The 21,933-nt window shown below is 43.4% G+C and overlaps 1 long non-coding RNA gene across 1 annotated transcript; it reads left to right on the forward strand.

The window, feature by feature from the left end:
* The first annotated feature begins 5,753 nt into the window (after positions 1 to 5,753).
* LOC139455501 (uncharacterized) lies at positions 5,754 to 20,889 on the forward strand. Its single transcript, XR_011652483.1, has 4 exons — positions 5,754 to 5,819; positions 12,915 to 12,944; positions 17,367 to 17,453; positions 20,804 to 20,889. It is a non-coding gene; the product is annotated as an uncharacterized lncRNA (long non-coding RNA).
* Positions 20,890 to 21,933: the final 1,044 nt, after the last annotated feature.

Consider the following 21,933-nt stretch of genomic DNA (forward strand, 5'->3'; position numbering starts at 1 on the left):
AATTCTCTATAAACAATGTGACGACAGACCCTTCGCACAAAGACATGTTGTTCTGTGCTAACCAGAAATTAAGCGTACATTTAAGAATTATCTTTCACTTTGGGTGTGTTCATTGGAGTATGAACCTTCATAGAGTGAGGGTCAAACTGTATGAACGTACGTTCATACCTCAGTATGTCTGTCACAATGACAGCGCGTCGTAATACATTTACATCAAATACAAGACGTCAACATGGCCGACACGATAAACGTGATGCAAGGATTTCCGAAGTTGTTGATGAGCCTGTGGCTATTACAGGTGTTAGTCCTCATTAGTCATCATTGTAAAGATGTGTCTCATAAATACTAAGGTAAATTTATAGATTGCCGAAGACTGTCACTGTAGTCTAGTCACGGATCGAGTCGATGTTACGATAGTTTGGATGTGCTTTTCATCGTTTTGTTTAGGGTTATCCTTGAACAAGCATGCAGTCAAACTCAATGACATACCCCAATGTATGCTAAAAGGCTAAGTTCAAGATTAAAAGGTCTAAAGTGAGAAACAACCCTTTTGTATTTTTTCGAACTAAGGAATTCCCATGGGTTTCCCCAGGAATGTGGAAGTAGTCCGTCAGTGTTTACGTCATTTCAAGAATACAGTCTCGTGAAAAACGTATGAACGTCAAAATGTGTCGTTCATAGAGGATGTTAAATGAGTGTTCATGTCATACTATGTTTACGACGCGAGTGTCTAACTTCCGGTATATCCCGAGGTAAAGCGAGGAAAATACCGGAATTTAGGCACCAGTGTCGTAAACATAGTATGACATGAACGCGAATATAATGTTATATTTATTACCAAAGAAGATGTCTACATACAGAGACATTTAGTGTTTTTAGTGTTTTTAGAATTTTAGTGTTTACTATAAGGACAGCAAGTCGCAACAGCAGAGGAGCCACAATTTGTCGAATGACGTCAACAGTCTTCAGCTATGATGTCGTTTCTAGTGCGACGTCGTCATTCCGACCACACGTCATAATAAGATTCGAATGACGTCAACAATGCCGTCCGGATGAAGGAAACAAAACACTGTTGTCTCGTGACGTGATATGACCCTAAGACACATATGATTTGTTTGCCCTCGTAGGTAATAAATACACGTATCATGTGACCGACCTCTCGTCCAATGGAAAAGAGAAATATCATGTAAACTTGAAATCACAAATTTTGAACTGTTAGGTACATGACAACTGTTGGCCATGTGGCAGTCATGTACTCGAAACCAGTATCAATATCGATTCATGCCAGTAGTGGATGACATCAGTTCTCAAACGTTGAACTAGTTGCAATATGGATTCCTGCCAGTAGTGGCTGACATCAGTTCTCAAACGTTGAACTAGTTGCAATATGGATTCCTGCCAGTAGTGGATGACATCAGTTCTCAAGCGTTGAACTAGTTGCAATATGGATTCATGCCAGCAGTGGATGACATCAGTTCTCAAACGTTGAACTAGTTGCAATATGAATTCCTGCCAGTAGTGGCTGACATCAGTTCTCAAACGTTGAACTAGTTGCAATATGGATTCCTGCCAGCAGTGGGTGACATCAGTTCTCAAACATTGAACTAGTTGCAATATGGATTCCTGCCAGTAGTGGATGACATCAGTTCTCAAACGTTAAACTAGTTGCAAAATGGATTCCTGCCAGTTGTGGATGACATCAGTTCTCAATTATTGAACTCGTTGCAATATGGATTCCAACCGGTAGTGGTGACATCAGTTCTCAAACGTTAAACTAGTTGCAATATGGATTCCAACCAGTAGTTCTCAAACATTGAACTATTGTTATCGTTTAAAGTAATTCAACTGGGTTCACAAAGTAACAGATTAAAGAACAACATTTTATCAAGTGGATATCAAAGGGGATATGAATGTGTAAGATATGCAGAGAATGTAAGCGAGGCAAGGTGAGGTGAAATGGGTTTTAACTCCATATTCAAGATTATTGAACGTATACAGCGACATGCATGCACGTGTGTGTGCTTGGATAAGCCCGGACTAATGCTGTTTTGTTAGTGCTAGTCAACTGAGATACCACACCGCAGTGTAACAAAGACACCCCTCTCAGATACTAATTGCGAGCCGACCAATCCTTGTTTTATCCCCTTAATGCTGAGCAAAAACGTCAAAATATCAGCCCACGCTTAAAAAAGTGGAATATCATGACAGACGCTGCTTTTAGAATTGTTCATGTTGTTTAGAAGAAATACGGTAAACATGCTGGCTGAAACCAAAATATAAAGGTTTCTTTAGGCGTTAGTTATAGGCATTACCATGTTTATCGGTAAGTTTCCAAATATTACTGACAGAGGTGACATGGGCTGGCGCTCAAGATTAAAATAAACAATATGTTGAAGATTTACGCAAGATATATCACAAACTCATATATTATCGGCGGCGTGCGACAACAAGGACACATTTTATGTTGTATGGCTTACAGTCTTAAGATTGCGTACGATGGCCCATACCCGCCACTGGAGAGATCATTTTTCACTGTATGCCTCTATATTACTTCCAATGGTGAGATCTAATTCTCTGCTAATGGCTCATGAAGCAGGTGATACCTACTTTAGAATCAAAGCTCAATCTTCCGGATACAATCTCCAACCTGACGATTGCCAAAGATATGTCGAGAATGAATATCATTTTTTATTAATTTCTAACGCTTATGATGAACTTTGTCTTCAGTATTTACCACAGAAGTATTTTGTACATCCTATTTGCTAAATTCAATATGCTTATGGCGGTAAACAAAGAAACTGTTATTAGAAATGTTGCAACTTTTATACACTATGCTATGAATGATAGACTCCAAACACTAAGCCTATAAATGTTAATGATGGACCAAATATTGTACCATGGGCCGCTGGCCTACACATGTACATGAATAAAGAATTGATTGCCAGGGCACTGATCTGGAAGTAATTCTGGCAAAATATAGAGGCATACAGTGAAAAATGATCTCATCAGTGGAAGTATCTGGCGACCGCCAGAAAAGTGTTTGGAGGCTGCCAGATAAAATATAGAGGCATACAGTGAAAAATGATCTCACCAGGGCGGGTATGGGCCACCGTACGTACGTCAGCGTGCAAATAAATAAAAATCAGATGTGTCGTTCAATATGTGTGCATTATCTTTGGCATGAAGTCGCTATAGTCGGTTCCTTTAGTTGAAAAAAAATGCTTGCAGGACTGTTTAAAAAGCACGATGTTAAATATTGTTACAGTATTGATCATTTATCTCATGTATCTGTCTTTACATTCAAGACTGATTCTTTCTCTTCGAAAGGGGTTTGCAGAGTCCAGAGACGACATTAAATGTATTGAATGAATCGTTATTCAAGAAGTTAATCATTACATTACATTTTGTAGTTGTAAATTGAAATTTTGTTGTCCATCAAAGAGAGAAGAGTTTGGCAATAAAATAAATATTTGCAATTTTTATTTCATTTTCTGATTGTGGATTGTGGCTCTAGAAGCTGGAATCCACAGCTTGGAATTCGTAGAAGTAAGCCAACTGTGAATGTATACATGATATACAGGTCAGCAAAATGGTTGTGAGTGTGACATCTGGGCAATGTGTTTACTATCTGGAAGTTTTTTTATGTTCATTATTGTAATCTTATTACTGGTTACCGGGGCGGTCGGGTAGCCTAGTGGTTAAAGCGTTCGCTCGTCACGTCGAAGACCCGGGTTCGATTCCCGACATGGGTACAATGTGTGAAACCCATTTCTGGTGTCCCCTGCCTGGAATATATATTTGCTGGGATATTGCTAAAAGCGGCGCAAACCCAAACTCACTTACTCACTATTACAGGCCACCATTAAATTCAGGAAAGTGAAAAAACATAAAAATTCCAGTTCCAAGGTTCTTTTATTCGCATGATTAAAGCTGTCTGATAATCATGGAAGTGAAATAAATCACAAATTGGTTCGATGCCCGACTGGGACAAACATGAACAAGTGCTCAATGACTTGTATATATTTAAATTTTGTTCAAATACTATTCATAGCTTCACTGGCACTCCAAACAGTTTGTAGTTTTGTTCCCATATAAACACTATAAATCCCTTTTCCTCGAACACTTCACAAATATTCACCAATAGGGAAATAGTGAATTTGACATTTCACTTCTTCTCATCGTACAGTACCTATATTCTTAAAACCAAAACAATAGTCCGTTTATTCAATAATTTATTTTGACCAGCGACCAATGATTTTGATAAAAACAATATGTAGACCAGCTGATGAAGACAGTAGAACCTAATCATGATAATCATGCTGATATTTAATTACTTTCGATGACACCTCCTGTTTAATGCCCGTCCTTGTAACAGTCTCTGGTCCCGCACATGTTGGATCTGTTCTGTGCTGCTACACAATGGAGCAGGATTTGACGAGTCAGCTCGCACTATGGCGTGATAGGAGAAACATTAATTTGTTGTTTGGAATAGTTGCAACATGTTGTAGATTGTTTTGATACCTTTTATGCATATATTTCAAACGAAATTTCGTAATTCTCGGCACAACAACAGTGATAAAATTTCACATGTTAAAGTGCATTTCAAATTTATATAGTTTTATGTTTCAGGCCAACAGAAAGCAATTTTATGGTTCAGGTATTATGTACGGTGGCCCATAAGGGACATGGAACACGATTTGTCATACAAATATGTGAAAAATCATGTATAAACTGAAAACATGGAAAATGTACTTTCAAGTAGCTATTGAGTCGCTGAAAATGTGAAGCGAAAATGTCAAAAACTAAAATGGAAATGTCAAAAACCAAAACGAAAATGTCAAAAACAAAAGCAAAAATGTCAAAAACTAAAATGAAAATACAGAAAACTATTTCCACCGCGGTGTAAATAGTTTTCACCGCGGTGTAAATATTATCACCGCGGTAGAAATATTATCACCGCGGTAGAAATATTAACACCGCGGTAGAAATATTATCACCGCGGTGTAAATATTATCACCGCGGTAGAAATATTATCACCGCGGTGTAAATAGTTTTCTGTATTTTCATTTTAGTTTTTGACATTTTCGTTTTTGTTTTTTGACATTTTCATTTTAGTTTTTGACATTTTCGTTTCACTTTTCAGCGATTCAATATCTTCTTTACACATGATTTATCACATATTTGTAAGACAAAACGTGTTAATTTGCAAAAGGTAACGATAAAAGTAAGTGAAATATTAAAATATGGAAAAACAGACGCCATGTCCCTTATGGGCCACAGTAATTATGGCCCCGACAGATTAGATCGGTAGCAGGTTGTATTTTTATTTAATATTTTGTATTAACAATGTTTAATGCAGATCGGCATCAAAATAGCTACATCTTAGACAATAAAGATAACACGTGGAAATATCCAATTCCTTTACAACTTGTAAAATGTGGATTTGATGACGACTGGGTCATAAGTACAACAATTGGTCGGTCTGGTTACCTGAAACACAAGTATGGATGGCCTAAGTGTGAAAGTGAGTATTTAAAATGAGTAACAGCTGCATGAAATAAAATAAAATTGAGCCAAATGGCTCTGAAGCTAGGACTGGTTGACTGGTAATAAATCAGGAAATACACATCTGTCACTGAATTATTAAACTAAGTTGTTATGCGACATTATCATCAATAAAACACTTAGCGCTTATGACGAATCGACCCGGACGATTCCTCAGTGATAAATAATCAGTAAGATCGTCGATGAGACCCAAAACAAGATGAAGACCGCTACGTTGTTGATGCTGCTGCTCGCCTGCATTGTTCCTATAGCAGGTAGGTAAAGGCTAATCAACGACGCATAACAAGTTGTTCACTTTCACAAGCTTTTGACAACTGAATTAATTTGAAGAGCGACATGAAATGAACAGTTCAAAAGAATGACATTTTCTCCTCACTATTGAAATTTTATTAAATTTTCTTTGTAATTCCTATATGATATGATGCTTCTGTCAAGACCTGTATAATTCTATTTTTTCCAAAACCTAATCGAATTGGACTTATGTATAAAACATATTCAAAATTTACCTATATTTTACAATATTGTGCAGTTGTCGATTTTATAACTTTTCAAAAATATCGCCTTAAATGTCCACAAATTGTTCTTTAGAATTTACATCTTCTAATATACATTTATGTAGCAATAAACAAAAAATAAATACAACGGGAAATTTTACATTCCCAAAAGATATATTGAAATGTTTTCGTCGTGACCAGAAATTATCAATCACACCAGAAAACAGAAAATCACGTGTCAAAAAAACAAATGCACCCAATGAAAATGAAGGTACCTAAAAATGTTAACGGAGACTGACAAGTAAAAAAGCTATGCCAAACTACATGAACGGCTTGACAAAAAAATATATATAAACTGTACACTGTCGTTATGACATAAGGGGGCACGGGTAGCCCAGTCGTCTAAGGCGCCGCGATTCGCTGTGCAGAGTTGTGTCCCTTGGGCATGCCAGAAACCTATGATTGTGGGTTCGAAACCCGATTATGTTTCTAGGTTTGTCAGCACCATACCCGTGCTCGTGGGTTTCACCGAAGTGGTAAACGTCTGAGACCTGCATCACTTTGGTCTTTCCTCCCACGTTAAGCTGACACGCAGCGATATAACTGGAATACTGTTAAAAGCGGCGTTAAACCCAACTCACTCACTCTCTCATTGTGACATAATCAAATAGACAACAACGATCCAGAATTTAAATCCACTGACAGTAAAAACACAGGACCCACGAGGCCAAAAGGACTGGGGGTGTATTTTGGACTCGCAGTATAATACAATATGGTGGATATTAAAGTCACGCTGTAAAGCATTCGTCACCACTCGCCTCTTTCCGTAACCTGCAAGAAGTAATTCGGCTTGTCACGGAATAACACGAGGTGGTCACGAATGGCTGTAAAGAAGTTGATTTAGACACAGCCGATGTCGCGCGTTTATCACATTGACTTCAAGCCACGCCCTCACACGACGTCTTGCAGTGTTCATCAGACTCTCTTCCGTATTAGGTGTCATTCCATTTTCACGTCTGTTTACTGTTAGGTCGTGTTCTAATCAGACGGTCAAGTTGGTCCCTGATGTGTTCACTTGGCGAACTGGCCAATGCAAACTTTGACCTTAAAGCCCCTAAAACCTAAAAACCAGAACATCTTGTTTCTATGTAACTCCTCCAGCAGTTGTTCAGCAGTAACTGCTCGAGTTGTTCAACGTCTGCAATCACAATGAAACACTGCAGATACAGGCCCTCTATTTATAGGCAGGCTGAGGAGGTACTACAGGTAGCCCAAAGGAGGCAGAAAAGAGGCAGAAGCATTGCCATGGTGTCTCAAGGGTTGTCGTGCTCGCCGAAATGAGGCACGGCGGTCGCCACAGTCATCGTTCAATGCACGCTGTTGGTCGCCCAAAGGAGGCACAAGGGGGGCAAAAGTATCGCCCAGATTGACGGGAAAATATTTCAGCAGAACGCATCTGCTACCTGACGACCATTGGCGACCACTGTCCCTTCATTCTGCAACACCGACAATGCCTCCTTTGAGCCACCTTTGAGCAATCAATCTCCTCGGCGACCTTTGTGCGACTGTTTTGAACATGTTCAAAACTTCACGGCAACCATGGCGTCCGTGGCGATGTCTGAACCTCCCGTGTACCACCTTGGAACGACCTAGGCAACCATTATGCCTCCTTTGAGCCTCCACCGACGACCTGGCAAATTTTATGGTCGCACACTGGAGGCACACAGGTCGCCCTCCTGTGTAATGGCCCCATTTCTTAGCCGCAGAAAGGGACGGAAATGCGTTCTCAAATTGAAATGAGATGCGTGGGCTCTGTTGTAGGAAGGGAAGCACAAATGGTCGCAAAACCTCGTCCATGTAGCGTTTTGCTGTGTGATTAGCTTTCGCACCCTCGCAAATCCTTACCCAAAATCATTAGGCTGACACCCGCACCTCCAAGTGGTACCGACTCCTGTCCACACACACCCGGCGCTACTATCAGCTCTGAAGATCGCGAACCTGCTCTTCTCATAAAGCACATTCCCATTCATCTATCGTTGTACCGTACGCCTAACCTGAGACGTTGCTGTCTTCGTGTGCTGCCCCAGAATTTTTTATAGGCCTGAATACAATGGTGTCGTCTGAACAAAGTGATGACAAAGCGGCTGACAATTATATTATGTCCTGGGAAAGTTGAAGCTGATTACATCCTGAGGTTCCTCAAATAAAGAATACACGAATAGTGGTCTTCGTTGAGTGTCTTGCCACGTGATCTGTCTGTCCTGGTTTTGTCCACTGTCTTCCCTGTCTGTCGGTATCGTGACAGCAGCTTGCCTTGTCTGCCCTGTCTGTCGGTGTCGTGACAGCAGCTTGCACTGTCTGCCCTGTCTGTCGGTATCGTGACAGCAGCTTGCACTGTCTGCCCTGTCTGTCGGTATCGTGACAGCAGCTTGCACTGTCTGCCCTGTCTGTCGGTATCGTGACAGCAGCTTGCCTTGTCTGCCCTGTCTGTCGGTGTCGTGACAGTGGCTTGCACTGTCTGCCTTGTCTGTCGGTATCGTGACAGCAGCTTGCACTATCTGCCCTGTCTGTCAGTATCGTGACAGCAGCTTGCACTGTCTGCCCTGTCTGTCGGTGTCGTGACAGCAGCTTGCACTGTCTGCCGGTATCGTGACAGCAGCTTGCCTTGTCTGCCCTGTCTGTCGGTATCGTGACAGCAGCTTGCACTGTCTGCACTGTCTACCGGTATCGTGACAGCAGCTTGCCTTGTCTGCCCTGTCTGTCGGTATCGTGACAGCAGCTTGCCTTGTCTGCCCTTTCTGTCAGTATCGTGACAGCAGCTTGCCTTGTCTGCCCTGTCTGTCGGTGTCTTGACAGTGGCTTGCACTGTCTACCGGTATCGTGACAGCAGCTTGCCTTGTCTGCCCTGTCTGTCGGTATCGTGACAGCAGCTTGCCTTGTCTGCCCTTTCTGTCGGTATCGTGACAGCAGCTTGCCTTGTCTGCCCTGTCTGTCGGTGTCTTGACAGTGGCTTGCACTGTCTACCGGTATCGTGACAGCAGCTTGCACTGTCTGCCCTGTCTGTCGGTATCGTGACAGCAGCTTGCACTGTCTGCCCTGTCTGTCGGTATCGTGACAGCAGCTTGCACTGTCTGTCGGTGTCGCGACAGCAGCTTGCACTGTCTGCCCTGTCTGTCGGTGTCGTGACAGCAGCTTGCACTGTCTGCCCTGTCTGTCGGTATCGTGACAGCAGCTTGCATTGTCTGCCCTGTCTGTCGGTATCGTGACAGCAGCTTGCACTGTCTGCCCTGTCTGCCGGTATCGTGACAGCAGCTTGCACTGTCTGCCCTGTCTGTCGGTATCGTGACAGCAGCCTGCACTGTCTGCCCTGTCTGTCGGTGTCGTGACAGCAGCTTGCACTGTCTGCCCTGTCTGCCGGTATCGTGACAGCAGCTTGCACTGTCTGCCATGTCTGTCGGTATCGTGACAGCAGCTTGCACTGTCTGCCCTGTCTGTCGGTACCGTGACAGCAACTTGTTGATTGTTGCACGTGTCTGGCAACGGCGTGGTGTGGCGCCAAACTACAGCATACCAATAGCCCTTTCTCTCCGGGTCTGTTGTGCCCATAAACATGGCATATTACTGTTGATTTATGGACCCCTTTTGCATTGACGAACACTATGAGCTAATTTAATACCCTTATTCATGCTGGGATCATGCTGCAGAAGCATAAAGTCATTTTACACAGATTTCAGGCCAGATTTCGGGTGACTTTCGAAAATGTCTGCAATATTGTATTCTGACCTCATCGCACACAGTACATGCCTTTTTATCAATTGACTACGTGCAACATTGTTGATCCTCAGAGGCAAATAGTGTTCACCCACAATGTCAGCAATATCTCCTATTATACAGTATACACGGAAATACACATATATGCGGAAATACACATCGGAATTGACGAAAGCACCTGGTTTCGTGAAACCTCATTTTCGATTGCAAATGATACATTTTGTTGCCAGCAAAGTGTCACGTCATTTACAAACATCCACACTTGATCATATCCATTTGAAACCTAAACACAAACTGTCGAAGACCTAGGAATCTTATTGTAATGGATTGTTGTCTACATGGGTGTATACTTTCTTTTGCCCGGCTATTTATTTACTCTTTAAATATAACATACGGTTTCCATAAATGTAGCTTGATATTTCTATGAATATGGAATATATTTTTAGCAAAAGAGGTGTTAGCATTCAACGGATTTTGATTTTTGTAAACAACTAATTTAGGTTCGGGCGGTGAGAAAGAACTTTTTTTTTATTCGGATTAATCTGTGAGTTATCATCTTCAGTTGTCGGATCCTGAGTAAACATGAACGCGCTAAGTGTCCTGGTACGTGTAGATGTTTACGTGTGATGACGCGGGAGGGGTATAAATTGTGAATGTTTGCAACACTGACTGACAACTGTCATCAAGCTGTCGAAAAAGTCTCAAACATTCGTTCATAGCGGTGTTTAAAGTATTTGAACAGTTCTGTAAACATCGACTAATTCTTTAAGACCTCTATAAATCTCAATAGTCATTTTCCTGAATTAATCCGTGCTTACGTGCCCAACTAACAAACATCGTCATTCATCCAAAAAGCCATTGGGTGGGTGGAGGGTGGAGGGGGGGGGGGGGGGGGCATAATACAAAACCAAAACAATCAACGCCTCTTTTGGTACTTAGGTAAACAAACATTCACGAACGAAACAGACTATTGTAAATGAAGAACATGAGTTCAGGGTATAACTATGTCCCGGTATTTCAAGCTTTTATATGTTATGTCTGTTTCCATTTTTGAAAAATCTCAAAATGGCAAGAGGCAACCCTATTTGAAGATCGGCGACCTCCATCATTCCTTGTTTTAATCATTTATTTGTTTGTTTGTTTAACGCCACACTCAGCAATATGCCAGCTATATGACGGTGGTCTGTAAATAAATGAGTCAAGACCAGACAATCCAGTGATTGACATCATGAGCATCGATCCACGCAATTGGGATCGATGACAGGCATCAACCAACTCAGCGAGCCTGACCACCCGATCCCGTTAGTCACCTCTTATGACAAGCATAGTCGCCTTTTACAGCAAGCATGGGGTGACTAGCCTGGATCTTCACAGGTTTTTAATTATTTAAAGACTATGTGGTTTAACTCTATCCCAACTAAGTTTATCTTTTGCTATTAAAATACAAAAAAATACAGTTAATTAATCCAGACTTAAATTGATTCGGCGATGACATTTCACCTTTCTTCGAGACGCTCATTTTATAAGTATCCGGTGTAATTACTGTTGACGGGCGCCCTGTGAATAATCGAGTCAGGTCAGACAACCCAGTGATTGATATTACGAGCAACGATCCACGCTGTCGGGGTACGATGACACAACCAGACAATTCACCGAGCCTGTCAGATTCCACTAACTCGCCTTTACGACCAGCACGGTTTGCCGGGGATCGATTCTCACCTGGAATCCGGTGAAACTATTTAACCACTGTATTATGGACACCGTTACAGACTATTGGAATACATTGGAATAGTCGGTGGCCCATAAGGGACACGGAGTCTGTTTTTCAATATTTTGATATTTCACTTATTAACAAATTAACACAAGTTGTCTTACAAAATATGTGATAAATCATGTATAAAAGCAACCGAAAACATGGAAAATGTACGTTCAAGTAGGTAATGAATCGCTGAAATGTGAAGCGAAATTGGCAAAAACTAAAATGGAAATGTCCAAAACAAAAACGAGAAGGTCAAAAACTAAAATGAAAATACAGAAAAGTATTTCCACTGCGGTGATAATATTTCCACCGTGGGGAAAACTATTTACACCGCGATGAAAAGTATTTCCAACACGGTGAAATATTTCCACGTCTACTCTAAGGGTAATCCCCTTGAGGAGGGTGGCGGATTTCAGTACCGTCAAGATATTTCCACTTATTAGTGAGTGAGTGAGTTGGGTTTATCGCGGTGTGTCAGTTTAATGTGGGAGGAAAGCCCGAAGTGATGCAGGTCTCAGACGTTTACCACTTCGATGAAACCCACGAGTACCGGTATGGTGCTGATAAACCTAGAAACATAATCGGGGCGAACCGGGATTCGGACCCACAATCATAGGTTTCTGGCGTGCCCAAGTGACGCAACTCTGCACAGCGAATCGCGGCGCCTTAGACGACTGGGCCACCCGTGCCCCAAGGTTTCATTTAAACATCTTTGAAAATCACGTAGACCAACAGTTTGTATACGTTTTGAAACTCACTAGAAGTTTTCAGAGTCACGACATTTTCCAGTCAAACGACTTTAATTAGAAGCAAAATTTGTTTGAAAGTCGGAAGTGCGTTTTGTTTACCAAAGGAGCCTAGTCAATTCTTTGAATAGGAATTCCCAAAATATATGGTTAGATATCACATCAAAATGTCTCTAAATCCATGTCCAATATTTTGACTAATATATTAAATAGTTTTGTGATTCTGTGAACTGGGAAATGCGGTTTGTTCTGTTTTCAAATCAAATGGTAGTTGATACACCCCAGCAGACATGTTCCGGACCACTGAAGGACCAATAGCTGCAACATGTCGTCTAAACTTCAAACTTGGATCCATTGTCTCTACCAGGGCTTCACCTGACTCGTTATTGCAAGCTTAATCATATCAGAACTTCTTTGTCTCTGTCATTTTCATTTATGGAAAGGGATTTTCAGCCAGGATTGACCAGGGGTGGAAAATATATAAAGAAAGCGATAAAACCCTTTCCATATCCAATAGAAATCTTTGCATAACACCCCCTCCCCCAAGTGTATATCATCTTTAATGTTCATTGTTTTCAGGAGGAATACCACGAGCCCATCCAGATGAACGTAAGTGTATTCGACGTACTGGTAGGAATCTATTTTCCTCCATTTAATACACTTGCTGTGGGACGGTCACTCCTATTTTGGTAGCAGACTAAACATTGGTATTTGGTGTATTGGTGATTTGGTTTGGTTTGGTGATATGTTTTCAACACAAATAACACGACTACAGAACAAAGATTGTTTCTGTTAATTTTGAATTAATCTTATCACAAAAAGCATCCCTCCTCTACCAAAGATTCATTTGCTCTGAGGCTGTAATCGCATGTTGAATTCATCTTCCCGAGGAAAAGTGAGTTAACTGACTATAAAAGTCTAGTTTCCACCCTTGTCGAACTAGGTTGGACTAACGAGTCTATGCATAATCCAATCGAAATCGCGCAACGAAATCGAAATCCGGTTCGTAAACCATCGTGCAGATTTCGGTCGATTGCAGGATTTGCAAAGCATGTACACCGCCAACTCGTTGTCAACAAATATTTTCCAAATCTTTTCATGTTTTTAATCAAGGTGCTCCCGTGATTTGATGTATTTCGCGATGTAGACCCGTTTTATCACAATATAGACCTTGGTTATCGATCAGATTGTCTTGACTGGCCGCCGCTGTTTTGTTTGAAGCAAATGCAAGTGATACGAGAGGTGGAATGTGGTTGGTCCATAGGAGAGGCATAGAAGGGACATAACTCGTAATAGCCACTGGTGGCGCTACAATCGAGCCCAGGAATTCCAGCCTGGTTGGGCAAGGGTGGAAACTGGACTTTTAAAGTCAGTTAACTCTCTTGCCTCGGGAAGATGGCTGAATTCCAATCAGGTTAGGTCTTCCTAAGTCCTATGTATTTATTTTATTATGAATATGAATTTATTTTGGAGTGTATGTATCTATATACGTATATATGTGGTAGCCTACCCAACATCCCAGATTACCTGGCAGTTTATCTGACGCTCATCTGAATAACATCAAGGCGATGACGTACAGGAGCTGGTACAATTACTCACAGACTATCAAGGTGTATTTGCAGAAGGTGGCTTGGATTTGGGGAACTTTACTGCCCTTGGGTATTCCACCGATACCAGGGCCCACTTGCACAAAGAGATCTTAGCGCTAAGATTATCGTAACTCCCATACTTTAACATAGGCTTACGGTAGTCGTAGCGCTAAGTGCAAGTGGGCCCAGAAATGTAAATAGGGCTGGGTCAAAATTTACTACCCGGGTACCCACACCCCGAATACCCGACCCTACCCGGGTACCCGCTGTTGGTGTCAAGAGAGGTACAAAATGTCCGATTGGGAATAATTTGACAGTAGTCCTGGCAGAATGTATTTAGATACAAGCATAAAACGATGTGGTCATGCATACACTGACGTTGACTGAAGTTTTAGCTTTGTTCAAACATATATAAGTCAGAAGGAACGTGTTCATAGTCATGAAGAAATGCGAACATTAGAGACTTAAAATTGTCGTGTAACCATGTAGTTATATAGTGACATTTTGTCATGAAACAATATATCACGTGACTAACCACGTGTCCGGGTAGTCTTGTGGGTACCCGGGTCCTACTCAATACCCACCCGACCAGAGTACCCGAGTTACCTGTTCCAGCCCTAAATGTAAAACCAGTTGTTTGAAGAGGGCACCACTTGGATTCGGGGGAAGAGACACATCTTAAAATGCTCTTATGTGCTAGCGTTATTCCACCGTCTGTGTCAGAGTGGGCGGCACCCCTGTGGTTATACGCAAGAATGTCAACACATACGTTGGTGTATAGATTATCGCGGTCTAAATGATGTCACAAAAAGACGATTTCCTGTTACTCCTGTCTTGATACGATTGTTGGTAATCTCCATTATTTAAGCTGGATGCAAACTCGGCATATTGGTGAGGTGAGATGAAATTGGGTCCAATTAACGTCGCGTCCAAGATTAGTGCACTGATAGCGACGTGCATGCACGTGTGTGTGTGTGTGTGTGTGTGTGTGTGTGTGTGTGTGTGTGTGTGTGTGTGTGTGTGTGTGTGTGTGTGTGTGTGTGTGTGTGTATGTGTCTGTGTGTGTGTGTGTGTGTGTATGTGTGTGTCGCTGCTTGTACTAGTCCGGACTGATGCCGATTTATAGTGCTTACCCACTGAGATACCATGCCGCAGTTTAACATTAATACCCCACTCAGACACAGTATACTGACTTCGAGCCGACCAGTCCTTGTTTTATCCCCTTAATGCCGAGCGCCAGCTAGGGTAACAACAAATACAATCCGTTAACGTCTTTTGGTATGACGCGGCCGGGGATCCAATCCCGGACCTTTTGCTCTCCGGGCGGACGCTCTATCACTAGACCACGGAGGTGGTCTTGCCACAGACAAAGAAATGGGGGAGATCAGATCCAGTTGTGAAAGAAAGGGTTGGTTTTATATGACAGTTTTGGTTTAACCACAAAACAAAAGTGTTATTATACAATGAAAAACAATTATTGGCAGAAATCAGATTTACTGGGCACTTTTAACACCATCCGCTGGGAAGGCATGTCGCTGTTAAAACTGATCAGTCTCCAATTGGCTCAAGTTTTGAGCCAGTATGACATGAATTGTTTGATAATCATTACTTAGAAGTTGACGGATGACAAAGAAGACACATTTATGGATAACAACTTCTTTATTTACTGTGTTGGATCAGTGTTTTACAATTGTTTTACCAATGTTTAGATTGTGTCGCTCTAGTGTTGGAAAACTATTGAACCAATATCGGACCACTCTTAAACCAGTGTCAGTGTTGGATCAGTGTTGTGCCAGTGTTGAATACATGTTGCACATTGTTGTGCACTGTCCTTCTGTAAAGTGATGTGACGTCAACGGGAGGTGAGGACCAGTAACCCTGTCATGGTACCCTTAAATTGCTATCGGTTACGACAAGAGGGCCCCTGTGATATGTAGTGATGCCTCCCCACACCGTCAGACTCGCACTACCGAATGCAGTACGTTGAACAACACCAGCCATCCCTGATGTCAAGATGAAACCTGGACTCATCTGTGAGCGAGTGAGTTTGGTTTTACGCCGCTTTTAGCAATATTCCAGCAATATCACGGCGGGGGACACCAGAAATGGGCTTCACACGTTGTCCATGTCGGGAATCGAACCCGGGTCTTCGGCGTGACAAGCAACCGCTTTAACCACTAGGCTACCCGACCGCCCCGACTCACCTCCAGTCCGGGGGCACGGGTGGCCCAGTCGTCTAAGGCGCCGCGATTCGCTATGCAGAGTTGCGTCCCTTGGGCACGCCAAAATCCTATGATTGTGGGTTCGAATCCCGGTTCACCCCGATTATGTTTCTAGGTTTGTCAGCAGCTTACCCGTGCTCGTGGGTTTCACCGAAGTGGTAAACGTCTAAGACCTGCATCACTTCGGGCTTTCCTCCCACATTAAGCTGACACGCCGTGATATAACTGGAATACTGTTAAAAGCGGCGTTAAACCCAACTCACTCACTCCAGTCCTGTAACCTTAACCTAAGATGTCTTGACCACCCAGGGCGTGCAGTTCGATGACGTACAGCTGGACGTTGTGGTCGAATGTCATGCTTTCATAACCGACTGCTCACAGTCCTTGCACTAATCGGCTGTATGCCATGGATGTTGCGGGCTGCCAAGGTTACAATCTGAAACCGGTTAAACAGGTTAACCAGACAGATAGGATTATCTTGCCAACATGGCTATACTCTACAGCAAAACAAGTGTAGGTTGTCAAAATTTGAGGGGTGCATTTTGTTCACCTTAGTGTGAAACACATAAAAAATTATCTTGAAAATACCAAGAAATTTGAAGGTTGCTGAAGGTATCTGGAAGGTTTCCGGAAGGTTTCCGGGCCGGATCTAAAATGGGAAGGTATCCGGAAGGTTTCCGGAAGGTTTCCGGAAGACGGAAACCTACACTTTTTTTGCTGTGCTCGTGGACGTCCAGAAAGTGATCGGTCCCTAGTGTTGCCGGTCTGTTGGTGCCGACACCAGAGTGATTGCATGGTATTACGGTGAACACCAAAACGCCTAGGAACAACGTTTTGCGTATGTACGGTTTAATGCATTCCAGTTGCACATAACAGCTCTTTTCCAGATAGGTGTGACATGACATTTACGAGGTTTGGCCGTCAACAGGTTGTTTTTCACAGTGAAAAACACCTTAATTATTAATAATTTGTTGAAATTGACTTTGTCCCTCTATACTGTGGAAGTGTGACGGATTTCATACTAAAGGCATGTTATGTCTGTAATAAGCGGGATGCACGTGTATTTTCAGGGTCATCATGACAAAGTGTTCGTACATATACAATAATGATCATGCATAAATTCTGAAAAATCCATGGCAATTTCTTTTTTTAACGTATGCACAGGATTTTTGCAGACAATATAAGGTTCTAGTTCTACCATCTTCTTCCTCCTATAACAGCAATGAGGCCAGGAAGGTCCCGTCCTTGCTACTACTGTATTTTGTGTGGGCCAAAACCATGTTGCAGCCAGTGCCCAGGAGAACTTCGTAAGTATAATCCAGGTGGAACCTCCCTTAAATGTTACAATGAACGCCAATGTGGATAATTCCTTCTCGAATACTTCCAACAAGGCACTTTTCTCTAAATTGCCCGTACTGGCTGTCACATTTTCTGATGAAACAGCAATGGTCGATGTAGGATGTAGATGTTGGACGTTGGAGGAGGTTGTGGTAGTGGGTAGATGTACGATGTTGGATGAGGTTGTGGTAGTTGGTAGATGTAGGATGTTGGAATAGGTTGTGGTTGTGGGTAGATGTAGGATGTTGGAGAAGGTTGTAGAAGTGGGTAGATGTAGGCTGTTAGAGGAGGTTGTGGTAGTGGGTAGATGTAGGCTGTTAGAGGAGGTTGTGGTAGTGGGTAGATGTAAGATGTCGGAGGAGGTTGTGGTAGTGGGTAGATGTAGGATGTTGGAGGAGGTTGTGGTAGTGGGTAGATGTAGGATGTTGGAATAGGTTGTGGTTGTGGGTAGATGTAGGCTGTTGGAGGAGGTTGTAGAAGTGGGTAGATGTAGGCTGTTGGAGGAGGTTGTTGTAGTGGGCAAATGTAGGATGTTGGAGGAGGTTGTGGTCGTGGGTAGATGTAGGATGATGGAGGAGGTTGTGGTCGTGGGTAGATGTAAGATTTTGGAGGAGGTTGTGGTAGTGGGTAGATGTAGGATGTTGGAGGAGGTTGTGGTAGTGGGTAGATGTAGGACGTTGGATGAGGTTGTGGTAGTGGGTAGATGTACGATGTTGGATGAGGTTGTGATAGTTGGTAGATGTAGGATGTTGGAATAGGTTGTGGTTGTGGGTAGATGTAGGCTGTTGGAGGAGGTTGTAGAAGTGGGTAGATGTAGGCTGTTGGAGGAGGTTGTTGTAGTGGGCAAATGTAGGATGTTGGAGGAGGTTGTGGTCGTGGGTAGATGTAGGATGTTGGAGGAGGTTGTGGTCGTGGGTAGATGTAGGATGTTGGAGGAGGTTGTGGTAGTGGGTAGATGTAGGATGTTGGAGGAGGTTGTGGTAGTGGGTAGATGTAGGATGTTGGAGGAGGTTGTGGTAGTGGGTAGATGTAGGCTGTTGGAGGAGGTTGTGGTAGTGGGTAGATGTAGGATGTTGGAGGAGGTTGTGGTCGTGGGTAGATGTAGGATGTTTAAGGAGGTTGTGGTAGTGGGTAGATGTAGGATGTTGGAGGAGGTTGTGGTCGTGGGTAGATGTAGGATGTTGGAGGAGGTTGTGGTAGTGGGTAGATGTAGGATGTTGGAGGAGGTTGTGGTCGTGGGTAGATGTAGGATGTTGGAGGAGGTAGTGGTATTGGGTAGATGTAGGATGTTGGATGAGGTTTTGGTAGTTGGTAGATGTAGGATGTTGGAATAGGTTGTGGTAGTGGGTAGATGTACGATGTTGGATGAGGTTGTGATAGTTGGTAGATGTAGGATGTTGGAATAGGTTGTGGTTGTGGGTAGATGTAGGCTGTTGGAGGAGGTTGTAGAAGTGGGTAGATGTAGGCTGTTGGAGGAGGTTGTGGTAGTGGGCAGATGTAGGATGTTGGAGGAGGTTGTGGTAGTGGGTAGATGTAGGATGTTGGAGGAGGTTGTGGTCGTGGGTAGATGTAGGATGTTGGAGGAGGTTGTGGTCGTGGGTAGATGTAGGATGTTGGAGGAGGTTGTGGTAGTGGGTAGATGTAGGATGTTGGAGGAGGTTGTGGTAGTGGGTAGATATAGGATGTTGGAGGAGGTTGTGGTAGTGGGTAGATGTAGGATGTTGGAGGAGGTTGTGGTCGTGGGTAGATGTAGGATGTTGGAGGAGGTTGTGGTAGTGGGTAGATGTAGGATGTTGGAGGAGGTTGTGGTAGTGGGTAGATGTAGGTTGTTGGAGGAGGTTGTGGTTGTGGGTAGATGTAGGTTGTAGATGTAGGCTGTTGGAGGAGGTTGTGGTAGTGGGTAGATGTAGGCTGTTGGAGGAGGTTGTGGTCGTGGGTAGATGTAGGATGTTGTAGGAGGTTGTGGTAGTGGGTAGATGTAGGATGTTGGAGGAGGTTGTGGTAGTGGGTAGATGTAGGATGTTGGAGGAGGTTGTAGAAGTGGGTAGATGTAGGATGTTGGAGGAGGTTGTGGTCGTGGGTAGATGTAGGATGTTGGAGGAGGTAGTGGTATTGGGTAGATGTAGGATGTTGGATGAGGTTTTGGTAGTTGGTAGATGTAGGATGTTGGAATAGGTTGTGGTTGCGGGTAGATGTAGGATGTTGGAGAAGGTTGTAGAAGTGGGTAGATGTAGGCTGTTGGAGGAGGATGTAGAAGTGGGTAGATGTAGGCTGTTGGAGGGGGTTGTGGTAGTGGGCAGATGTAGGCTGTTGGAGGGGGTTGTGGTAGTGGGTAGATGTAGGCTGTTGGAGGGGGTTGTGGTAGTGGGTAGATGTAGGTTGTTGGAGGAGGTTGTGGTAGTGGGTAGATGTAGGCTGTTGGAGGGGGTTGTGGTAGTGGGCAGATGTAGGATGTAGGAGGAGGTTGTGGTAGTGGGTAGATGTAGGCTGTTGGAGGGGGTTGTGGTAGTGGGCAGATGTAGGATGTAGGAGGAGGTTGTGGTAGTTGGTAGATGTAGGATGTTGGAGGAGGTTGTGGTAGTGGGTAGATGTAGGATGTTGGAGGAGGTTGTGGTAGTGGGTAGATGTAGGATGTTGGAAGAGGTTGTGGTCGTGGGTAGATGTAGGATGTTGGAGGAGGTTGTGGTAGTGGGTAGATGTAGGATGTTGGAGGAGGTTGTGGTAGTGGGTAGATGTAGGATGTTGGAAGAGGTTGTGGTAGTGGGTAGATGTAGGATGTTGGAGGAGGTTGTGGTAGTGGGTAGATGTAGGTTGTAGATGTAGGCTGTTGGAGGAGGTTGTGGTAGTGGGTAGATGTAGGATGTTGGAAGAGGTTGTGGTAGTGGGTAGATGTAGGATGTTGGAGGAGGTTGTGGTAGTGGGTAGATGTAGGTTGTTGGAGGGGGTTGTGGTAGTGGGTAGATGAAGGAAGATGGGAAGGTTGTGGTAGTGGGTAGATGAAGGAAGATGGGAAGGTTGTGGTAGTGGGTAGATGAAGGAAGATGGGGAGGTTTGGGTTGTGGGTTGATGTTGGTAGATGGGGAGACTTTGGTAGTGGGTAGATGGGGAGACTTTGGTAGTGGGTAGATGTAGGTAGATTGGGAGGTTGTGCTTGACGGAGGTTGTGGTTGTGGGTAGATGTAGGGAGATGGTTACAATTGGATGTAATAGCGACTGGTTGCGTTTATTGATAGTTTTGTTTCATCGTCACCTCTTCAGGAAAAAGAATTACATTACATTAATCTTTGTTTCTATTTATTCGTAAAACTTTATTTTTCAGCTCAAATACACTAAATATGCACAGCCCAGACTCTTGACTGTATCTGCACTCAACATCATCAGATGAAATAAACATGGTCACCATCGTGTACCTCTTGCAGTCATCAAAGGTGTTTTGGTTATTTAGCACTAAGTAATTAGGAGACTGTACTTCAAGGGTGTGTTCACATGAGGGAGGATATTCTCCCCCTTCCCACACTCGCTCTCTACACCTCAACCAATCGAAATGTATCATACTTGGTTAACAACGCATGCCTAATGGTTGGTTGGTTGGTTTGTTGTTTAACGTCGCACTCAGCAATATTCCAGCTATATGACGGCGGTCTGTAAATAATCGAGTCTGGACCAGACAATCCAGTGATGGATATCATGAGCATAGATCCACGCAATTGGGATCTACAAGCATTATGAGTCGCCTTTTACGGCAAGCATGGGTTGCTGAAGACCTGTTCTCACCCGGAATCTTCACGGGTCCATGCCTAATGAAGCCAACCAAGGGAGACAACTTACCAGGATCAGAACTCACTCAGCTTATTCTGTGACCTGGATACTGTATTGCTTCTAATAAGTGATAGATCTCTGATAAGCGCCTGTCTCCACTAAGGGACGGGGATGAAGCAGTGTACAACCCATCAGACACGGGATCTCTGCTAGGTACCAGCCTCCAATAAGAGGCGAGTACGAAGTAACCCTCAAGGGAATTGTGAATTGGGATATGCAGAGAATGTTAGAGAGGCGATATGACCTGAAATGGGTTTTGATATCAGAGATAATTGCACCTATATAGCGATGCGCATGCACCTGTGCGTGCGGGGTTCATGGGTGGGTGGGTGGCTGCTGTACTAGCCTGACTAGTGCTGGTTTTATATGCTACCCCACTTAGATAACAATTTAACATGGATACCCCACTCAGACACTGTATACGGACTCGGAGCCATTTTATCCCCTTAATGCCGAGCACAAGGCAGGGTAACAACAAATACCATATTTTAACCAACTTTGGTATGATGTGGCCTTGGATCGAACTACCGACTTTCTGCTCTCCAAGCAGATGCTCTATCCACTAGACCAAGGATTGGTTGGTTGGTTGTTGCCTCGCTCAGCAATATTCCAGCTATATGATGGCAGTCT

This window comes from Haliotis cracherodii, unplaced genomic scaffold (assembly GCF_022045235.1).
Source record: "Haliotis cracherodii isolate W230 unplaced genomic scaffold, xgHalCrac1.p SCAF_11, whole genome shotgun sequence".
Lineage (NCBI taxonomy): Eukaryota > Metazoa > Mollusca > Gastropoda > Lepetellida > Haliotidae > Haliotis > Haliotis cracherodii.